Source organism: Triticum dicoccoides, chromosome 1B (assembly GCF_002162155.2).
Source record: "Triticum dicoccoides isolate Atlit2015 ecotype Zavitan chromosome 1B, WEW_v2.0, whole genome shotgun sequence".
Lineage (NCBI taxonomy): Eukaryota > Viridiplantae > Streptophyta > Magnoliopsida > Poales > Poaceae > Triticum > Triticum dicoccoides.
In genome coordinates this window covers 35,216,540-35,227,384 of record NC_041381.1, presented here as the reverse complement: position 1 = coordinate 35,227,384, position 10,845 = coordinate 35,216,540, and positions in this window count along the sequence as shown.

The following is a 10,845-nucleotide window of genomic DNA, read 5'->3' as shown; positions in this document are numbered from 1 at the left end:
CGCCCTCCTCCTTCCCTCGCGCCGGCCACTTCCTTCCCTCGGGCACTGCACTCGTCCTTCCCCCGCGCCCTACCTCCCTCTACTGCGCGTCGACCTCCTCCTTCCTCGATGCCCGCCACCTACCTCCATCGTGCAGATCCACGCCACCCCGACTTCCTCGTTCATCCCGCTGGCATATCTCGGGCGTCGCCCTCCGGCAACCGGTGATACTCCCCTGCCACCACTTTGCCTCCTTGCCGATGGGGCTACGCCGCCGCCGCGTGTAGGAAGTCCATCGCCTCCACCCCAGGCCGTTCAATGCCGCCGTCGTGGACGTGCCCTACTCCAACACCGTGGCTAGCGATTCAGAGGCAAACAATGAGCCTGCAGAAGGAGCCTCGGGGTCGAGGACTCAGTTCTTCAGTCCAACTGCTTGCTCGGCCGCCGATCGCTCAAGGAGCTGAGTGCAAGCCACCCCGGGCTCTTCCCTAGATGCTGTTGTCTCGTACCTCTCTCTGATCGATCTCCCATGTTGGAAATAAATCCTCTATAAGTTCACCTCACATATGCTGGTCCGTTCATGATAAGATATTCTCATGGCACGCGCACCGCCCCATAATAATGTGCATAAGATGTAGTGCTGATTGTGTAGGCAATGAGGTGTGTCTCTGGTTCTCTCAGTGCGTGTGTGTGTGTGTGTGTGTTCATATGTGTTAACTGGTGGCTGGTGGTGTGTGTGCAGGGTACGGCTGGCAATAGGTAGTACGTAGGTGGCAAATTGTTTTGAGGAAGTAGCAAGACGAGACATAAAGCTGGTGAGCAGGTATGGCTGCTACTGCACTTGTGCGGCTACTTCCGCGAATGAACCTAGTGCACTATGTGCGTATGAATATAAGATCAACCCTACTGAGAGGTACATACTGTTCATCTAACACATGGCAAAAATGAGAATGCATTTTGAAGTAATTTGTTGTTTCGTTCTGTTCAAATTATTTCTTGGCCATATAAAGAACATATGTTCCAGTATGAAAACTTGATGGACATTTGCTTATGTACGTCCTATCTACTGAATTATAGCATAAATATTTCCTGGATGTTCCGTATTCTTTCTTTGCTTTGTTAGTTCAGTGTCTACTCTAGTTTTTAATATGAACCACTAAGGGCCTGGAAAAGATTTTGAAATCCTCAATTGTAGGACAGTGGTATTGTGAATGGTTCTGTATTGACATTCAGTAGCATAGAGCATAGAGAGAGTAGCATAGAGAACGCTGTTGTGTTGTGGATGACAAAAAAACACATGTGACAGCAAGTCCTTGTATTATTACATGGGAAGTACAAAATTACTTTTACTGAGAGTTCACTTAAAATACTGGATAGCAACTAGCCATACAAACTTAATTCTAGAATGGTTGCAAACTTGTAATGTTTTTCTCCCCAAAATTTCTCATTTGATTTTTCTATAGGTCTTCCTCTGGCTCCTGCCCTTCCTCTAACATCGTCCACTCTGAAGACACCGATGCGCCGCGTCAGGTCGTGGAGCAAGCCGGTGCAAAAAGAGGACTCCTACAACGGTTCTCCATGTTGTCCGCTGTGTCAATGACACTCTCTCACATCAATATCTCTCTTTCTTTGCTTCTGCTATTAAAATGCGTACATGTGTGTTATGCTGATTGAGTAGTTTGGGAAGATGCAAACTGGGAAGATGCAAAAATAACATGTTTATATGGTTGTTTTTCATGCCCTTTAGGTGTTTGTCACTATTCCTGTGAGCACCAATTTTTAAAAATGTTTACTTTGTGCTCTCGCGTATTTTTTTGGCAGTACAAACACATCACCATAGTGAATACAGATGCGACAACTTGGGAAGTACTAACATTAATGTTTGGATCAAGTTCAGAAATGTTGCGTGCATAGGTGCATCTCTACCTCTGGTATTTACTCCGGCGAGGTGAGTAAGCAGTGACTGATTAGCTGCTGCTTTTGCTATTACATGATCTGAAGAAACTTGGGAAGAATTTGATGCTTATTGCGCTACTACAGAATGAGTGGCATTGTGCCCCGTAGGTGTTCGTTCTAATGCTTGAGAGAGGACTGTGTTCCATTTGTGCTCACAAAAAAATTGTATGAAATAAATTTCTTTTCCAATATACGCACATGTGCTCAACAAAAAAACAGGATGAACTATTGAATTTCATGCCTGCATACAACTTTCACTCTCAAAAACACTTGCAGGCGCGGCTGGTTATTGCTTCTTGCTGCCGCTATTTTTATCATGATTTCGTGTGTGCACTACAGGAGTGTTTTTGTTTCGAGGTCAGTTGCTCAACGACAGAATTTTGTATCTCACAGTACAAGTATTACTACCGGGAAGGTTCAGAAATAAGAACTCAAAAGAAGTATTGACAGCATAACTATTGTATATTCAAGGAGTCGGGTTTTGCTCCTGCATCATCTCGTCTCCTCCGTTCGACAAAAGCCTCCAGATAAGTTCACACCTATGGTTTTGCTCTTTCGTGTAATTCTTGAGGCCAGACTCCCTCGGTTTTTGTTCCAGAGAAATTAAAGAAACCTGTAGAAGTTTGGGGTATAAAATTCTGCAAGTTTGAAATCGGGAAACTAGTAAGTTCAGACAAAATTAAAACTGTCAAAAAACATGAGAGTTTTTGTCAAAGAACTGAGGCTTCCCCATGCTAGTACAAACTTTTTAAATGTGTGAACTTTGTTAAAGCAAAAACTGAATGGGTGACAAGATGAATATAGTTGTTATTAAAAGTTTCTTTTTGAACTTCTCTTAATATACATGAACTTGATTATCTTTTTAACCGGTTAAATATACATGGTTGGCAAGATGACTATAGTTGTTATAGCAAAAACAGTACATTTTTATAAAAAGTTTTTGTTTGAACTTCTCCAATTAATATACATGAACTCGATTATCTTTTTAACATGTACTCACATGAGCTCGTTTGGATTAGTGTGTATACTTGTAACACAATCAGTTCAGATCTTGAGAGACCGTAAGATTATTCGGCCTTGGCATCATGAACGGGTTCAGTTCGATCTCGCACGTGGGCAGGTCCCCGATGGTGTGTCCGTTAGTTCTACTCGCACAAGTGGACGTCAGATCACGCAAGTGGGCAGGTCCCCAATGGTAAGAACTTGTTCCATTCCTGCTGCTATCAAGTTGTTTGTTGATATGCTTACAAGAAATGGAATATCCTTTTTGATGTTTCTTTGTTGCCAAAGAAAAAGCTAATATTTATGGAAATATGCAGTATAAACATTTGTTATGGAGCAGCAGGTGGGCGAGGATCTTCATCTCGGCAATACAACTGCACCCTCCGCCGCTGTTCACGAGAAGAGCTGCGTGCAGGCCACTCTGTGCTCTGCCCTAGATTTTTTCAATGATCAGGCCGACGTCGTCATGTTTCCTGCCCCACGATAGTCGTACTAATTCATGGGCCATTGTCATCGGTCTTTTTTCGGCTAGATATAGGGAGCGGCCCCAGGGAGCCCCTTCATCAGTGGTTCATTGGTCTCTCAAGTATGAAGGTGAGCTTCATAATAGAGTAGCTAGACTTATCTGCCTTCCATTTTACGAATTTTGCTGGGAGCTAGAAGTAACTATATGGAGAAAGTTGGCATCTCTGTTTACCTAAACATGCATAACACGTGTGATGCTAAAGAATTCTTGGGTCCTTGTGCAGAAAAATCATCAGTTCACACTTCAAAATCCTGTAAGTTTAGATATATCACTAAATAGGTTTGGAGAAAAAAATTCTGCAAGTACAATTTTGAATTTCTTGTGAAGTCATACTAGTACTGATGAATATCGAGTTGATTGAAAAATGTAGTTGATTCTTTGAACCTTTAACCTGTCATTATATTGTTGACTCCCCTATATGTAGGTGCTTGTCCAGCAGGCTATAGAAGGCTATATATAAATGATGTTTCTAATGTCTTGTAGTGCATAGAAGGCTTAAAAATTCATGTTTCCCTAGTTGAAATTTTTGATGTTATGTAGGTGCTTGTTAGGACTTGGGCACGAGCTCGTCCAACCGGGGTGCTGGCAGCCGTCCAAGTGGAGCGTTGAAAACAGTACGAGTAGAATCACGGGTCGCGGCCACCAACTTCACCAAGTGCTGCACATCCGTCCAAATCAAGCACACACACAGGGAGAACACCAGCGCCTTTGCTTTGCACATTGCTTGGTCATGCATACTTGCTGATGGATGCAGCAAGTGTTTTATTACTTTGATCTTCTACAAGACTCAATTTTTTCTCAGTTTTCGTGGATGCTAGCCATCAAGTGACATAATTTTGGTTGCCATTTCTCTATGTAGCAGATTCCATCCGCACAAAAAATGCTACTGCAAATTTTTCTATGTAAAATATGAATAAGGTTCAATTCACAAAAACATGTGGCAGTTCGCTTGGGAAATTCTGCAATCTATTTGATTATGTCAGGATGTATAGAATGATGACTCTTTATTGTGTGCCTTCAGCACAATTTAAAATTACTCATTGACCGTATGTCTAATCGGTTTTTCTTTGTTTACAGAAAAACTAATATGTGAGGATTATCTCAGGTTTCTTTTTGAACTTGTAGCGTTACTGTACATGAACTTGTACATTACCTTGTTATCAATTTATGTGTATGTATGTTGGTAACCACTGCTACTAGCTACTAGTTACCGATCTGACCGTTGTATTAGTGCAACTGCTCTATGTAATTAGCCCTTTGTTGGGTGAATCTTGTACTATTTGCTAGCTTTGGCATTGTAAAAATACAACAAGTTCACAGCTAAAAAAGTTATAAGTTCAACACAGCGTACTAGATTATTTTTTTTGTTATGGATAGTACAGATGCACATTGTTGTGTAGTACATGTGTCCATTGATGTGTTCACCCCCCGCCTTATGCAGCATCCTACCGACCGGACCAGCCACCGGCCGAATCCAGCCTCGCCCCCGAGCTTCGTCTTCTACTCGCTGAGGCACGCGACAGCTACCCTAGTTCGGGCGTAGTAAGTAGCTCAGTACGAGTTAAAAACGGTGATCCGTTCGGAATAAAAAACTGGCAGAAATTCAAATTGTAAAGTTCAAGCAAAAAAAGAAAGCCCATGAAAATCCTGTTTAGTAAGTGCCTCAGTACAAGTCGTAAAATGAGAGAAGTTCAGAACAACGTTGTCAAAAAAATGTTGAGTTAAAAGAAAGAAACAAGACAAACACATTTTTTTAATAAAATATTATTCAGTTCGATGATACAAACCATACAAGTACAGGGGCGACGATACAGTAAATCGTTGAAAACTTACGAGAAAAATATTACCCAAAAAACAGAGCAAAGTCTAGTTAGTGAAAACACACTTAGTACAAACCCATGCAAGCATCACTACAAGTTCCCTTTCTCGGAACCATTCAAAATTACTCTACCAAAAATAGCTCAGTACAAACATACACATATATCAGTACGACTACTCTGTTTCTCAGACGAGAAAACAACAGGATCCGTCATGCCGTATTCAAAATTACTCTTAAACGATTGCGAAGTAGAGAAAACGTTCAACATGACTAAGTTTTGCATTTTCGATAGCTATCCAACGGTATATTATTTGCCATATTTCGACAAACTGTTTAAAAAAATCGTGTTCAAAATCAAATTTGACCGTATTCGAATTCGTTTTTAAACCGTAAGGAATTAGAAAAATATTTCTATACGAAAAAGTTGCGCATTCTCCATAGCTTTCCAACGCCGTTGCATGAATCCGACAAACCGTTTGCAAAAAATCACGAAAATACGTTCCGCCCAGAATATCACCATTTTTAAATTACTTTTAAATCATATAGAATTAGAAAAAACAATACATATATGGAAGATGCAGATTTTCACCTGCCTTACAACGCCATCTTATTTGCTCAATTCCGAAAAACCGTCTAAAAATTGAGTCCAAAATACGATTCACATTTTCGGTTTAAAAAAACGGTTTTTTCAAAACTACTCTTAAACCATAATGATTTTGCAAAAACGTTCAATATACTTGAAATATGGTTGTTAAGAGCTTTCCAACGATATATTACACGCCCCATTCCGACAAAAAATTACAAAACAATTTTGAACTAAAGAAGACGACCTGTTAAACACAACTGAAAGCATCAGTTCAACCGCTTCAAAAACATCAGTAAAACCGCCTGAAACCGTGAGTTCAAAAAGGGTAACAGAATAATATTCTGTTACGTGTAACAGAATAACCCAGATGTATATATATATATATATAGAGAGAGAGAGTAACACTATTCTGATCCCGGGATCAGAATAGTTATTTGGATCATGGCGCGTCTATATAGGGCTCGATGGGCATATTTCCGAACTCCCGAACCGGGCAATGACCAAAAAGAAAAAGAGAAAAAAAAGCCCAGCCCAACTCCCCCGATCCCCCACCATCCCAAATCCCGATCCCCCACCTCCCGCACCTCCCTCCCGCAACCGGCGGCGCCGCCACCACCATGCCCCCAAACCAGAGACGCGGCCGCCGCCCCGCCCCCAACTGGAGCCCGGCCACCAACCGCACGGCTGCTAGCCCTGACCTTTAACCGTGCCGCTACCTCGTCCTCCCTCCCTGGGTCACACCGCCATCGTGGCCTACCTCCCCACGAAGCCACTAACCGGCGCGGCCGCCCCCACCTCGCCACCAACCGGTGCGGCCGCCCCCGCCTCCTCCCCAATCACCGGTGCCTCCCCGGTTTCACCGCCCCGCGCAACCTCCGCCCCAACCACCTCCGTCGCCACACTTCGTCTCGACCACCTCCTCCGCCGCCCTCCGCCATCATCCGTCGCGCCGACCACCTATGCCGCCTCCCACTGCCCCAATCACCTCCGCAGCCACCCACCCCCCTTCACTCAAACGCGACCTGCCCTCTCCTCTGGCCTGAACTTCCCTTCCTTCTGACGCGACCTGCTGCGCGATCCTCCAGCACACCCCTGTCCTCCCATCCCGCCATGAGAAAGCTCTCCTCCAGCGCACCTTCTGCATAGACACCCCACCCGTCCGGCCTGGCAACTAGCTACCCTGCCATAGAGTGTGAGCAGGGAGCTACATCACAACTCCGGTGGGCCTCACCGAGTGCCGCGGTGAATGCTCCAGCAAATGGCATGCATGTCATTCCTTCATTACTGTACTTGTCTTCGTCCTCTCTCCCCTTCATCGAAATCCCCTTGTATATGTGATGTGAGTGAAACAATTACCAGCGAGTGCATAACATGCATGCCCTGCTGCTGCCACCACAGTACTCCATCTTCCTTCACTCTTGTTGACACGGACAATCTCTCTCTTCCTGGTAGGCCCTGGCGGCTACTGTTTGCTAGCTAGCTGTTGGATGGGCATCCATATCGACCGATGCTCCTCATCGGCATCACTCCTCCCAGCACACGTATGACGACGACGCATGGAAAAAAGACAGAATGTAGCTCACTCACACAGATCGACGAATGGAACTACTTGGAAGGGTGGCACTCCAGGAAGGGTGGCGGCGGCTGGGGAGGGCGGCAGCTGCGCGATCTGGGGAGTGCGGCAGCTAGTTTCTAATATCTAAAAGACAAATTTGGAAGTTCAAAAAATTTGAGCAAGAAGGTAAAAAAAGTAGTTCAAAAATCTTTATAACGGATTTTTCCCGTTTGTAAAAAAATCAAAGAAGTTCAAATTAAAAAGAGGAGCATTTTAAAAGATTATACAAAACTGATTTCCCCCATTCTATAAATATTAGAAGTTCAAATTGAAATAACGGCGCGCTATCATTGTTTATATAAAAATATTTTTCCCCATTACTAACCAATAAAACTGAGAAGTTCAAATTTTAAAAATGGTGAAGTTTGATGTCTATAAAAAATCGGATCTTTCACGTTATTAAAAAATAAAACCAAGAATTTCAAAATTTTAAAACAAAGAACTTCAAAAAACTCGACTTTCCTTGTTACTAAAGAATAAAACTAAGAAGTTCAAATTAAAATAATAGAGAACTTCAAAGTTTATAAAAACCTTAGATTCTCCTTCTAAAGAATGAATAATAAGTTCAAATTAAAATAAGGGACCAACAAAAAAAGTTATAAAAACGATTTCCCCCGTTTTTAAAAAAATTAGGAACTTCAATTTAAAAAATTGAGTAATTCAATGTACATTAAAAACATAATTTTTCTCGTTATTGAAGAATAAAACACGGAAGTTCAATTTAAAAACGGGTAGAAGTTTGATGTTTAATTAACAAATAAAAAAGATGGAGAAAATAAAACCAGGAAGTCCATATTAAAAAGATGGAGAAGTTCGATGATTATTGAAAACTCTGATTATCCTCGTCATTAAAGAATGGAAACAAGAAGTTTAAAAATAAAAAACAAGAAGTTCAACTTTTAAAAATATAATGTTCAAAATTTCATAAAAAGGATTAAGAAATAGAACCAGGAAGGCCATATTAAAAAGATGGAGAAGTTCGATGATTATAGAAAACTCATATTTTCCTCGTTATTAAATAATGGAAACAAGAAGGTCAACTATTAAAAATAGAGCGTTTCAAAATTCATAAAAAAGGATTAAGAAAAATCATATTAAAAAATTCATAAAAAAACTCAAAATATTTCACGTAACCGAGAGAGGTTCAGGTTGATAACTACGAGAAGTTCATGTACTACACGGTCTGCATTTTGTATTAAAAAAATAACAAAAAAGCAAATGCTAAAAGTTTTGTTGTTACAAGTTCAAGTCCTTGGTCGGAGAAAGTTAAATTTTTTATTGTGAGAGACGTTTGTGCAAAAGGAATATTATTTGTGTAACACTTACGAATGGATGAGAAAATTACAAACAAAAATACGTCCCAGAAGTTCAACGTGAAAACAGCAGGAAGTTCAACTACTAGGCTAAATGAATTTCAGATAAAAAACTTTCAAAATCGTCGCGAGTATGAAAAAATGATCAACACGGGAAAGTTGCGTGTTTACAACAGCTTTCCATCGGTATATCACCCGCTCAATTCGCGTGAGTGGGATGGAGAGCTACGAGCAGTGGATGAAGATCTACGAGCAAAAAAATCACGTGAAAAACAGAGTGAAGTTCAGGTACACGCACTGAGAAGTTCAGGTTCTTCACGCGGTGCATTTTCGAAGAATCTGTTTCGCGATAGAGGCAGAACGAATGATCCTGCCGTTTTCGGAATTACTTAAAAACAGCTAGGAATCAGAGAAAACCATCAACATGAAAAAGTTTTGCATTTTCCGTAGCTTTGCAACGGTATATTATTTGCCCAATTCCGATAAAGTTTGTACATATTGCGATGAAAATACATTTTTCTCCATTTTCGAAACTAACTTAAAACCGTAAAGAATTGGGAGAAACTATACATACCAAAAAGTTTCGCATTTGTTCAAGCTTTCCAACGCCATATCATTTGCTGCATTTGGACGCACGGTTAAATAATTAGCTCGAAAATACGAACTCGAAAGACTTGGACCATTTTCTAAATTACTCTTAAACCATTGAAAATTACAAAAAGATTTTCAAGATGAAAAAGTAGCGCATTTACATAAGCTTTCCAACGCCATATCATATGCCTCCATTGGATTTGCCGTTTAGAAATGACATCGAAAAAACGAATTCAGCTGTTCGGTTTACAAAATTTTACGTTTTTTCAAATTACTCTTTAACCATAGGGAATTAGAAAAAACTTTTAAGATGTGGAAGGAGCGGTTTTGCAGCAACTTTCAATGCCATATTATATGCCTCATTCCGATAAACGGTTTAGAAATGCAATCAAAAATACGATTCACGTTTTTTGTGTGAAGAAAAAACGGGTTTCAAAACTTCTCTTAAACCGCTTACATTTTGCATAAGATTTAACTTGCGTCTTGATACTCGTGTCCATAGCTTTCCAACGGTATATAACAAGCCCTATTTGGGCAATGTTGCGGGAAGCTCAACCTAGCACGCGGGGAAGTTCTGGTCGAACAACTCAGGCAGTAAAATCGCAAAAAACGAGAGTTCTTCACGCCCCGAGTGCAAAATCTGCCTATGAGCGAGATTCCTATCTAAAATGAGTATTTAGTTGCTAAAAATCGTTTGAAGATTACACTTACATCACATGAAACACGACTAACCAGAAAAACTCGCTGTAGAAGGCACGGTTGCGAAGATAGCCCGAAGGTCGGGTTCGTACAGAGACAAGTTCAGGCGCGTTACTCAGGCAGTTCTGGGTGTGTAGTTTGTATTTTTTCGAGCACGTTAATAATGGGCGGTCATGTTCTTTTGAATATAGCACCTTATATTTTATTAAAATCAAAAACAACTATGCCGACAGAAGTTTTGTGGCGGTTGCAAGCGCCTGACACCCGTATCCACAATGTGACCCCCCTCACGTCTGCGGTGTGCCCCCCTCATGGACGGCGCCGCCGACGGCACCTGGAGGGGGGAAACGGATGCGTCGGGTCTACACGGAGTGGATGTAGCTATGGGTTTGGCCCGGATGTTGCTCCCGGGTGTCCCTACGGGCCGACCTGACACAACTGGGTGGAGAGGTCCACTGGTCAAAGCCCATCCGTGGGAAGTCAAAAGGCTAGATCTCGTGGTCAACCACACCAGGGTTAGGCGGGACGGGGGCCCTGGGAGGTAGCAATGCCACCGGAGCGTCGTACCGGGCCCTCATACATGCCGGTGGTGTTGTGGCATGTCCGAAGAGGCGACACACGTCTCTGGGGTTTGCCCCCCATCACGGACGGCACCGCCACCGACACCTGGAGGGGGGAAACTGACGCGTCGGGTCTACACGGAGTGGATGTATCTGTGGGTTTGGCCCGGATGTTGCTCCCGGGTGTCCCTATGGGCGA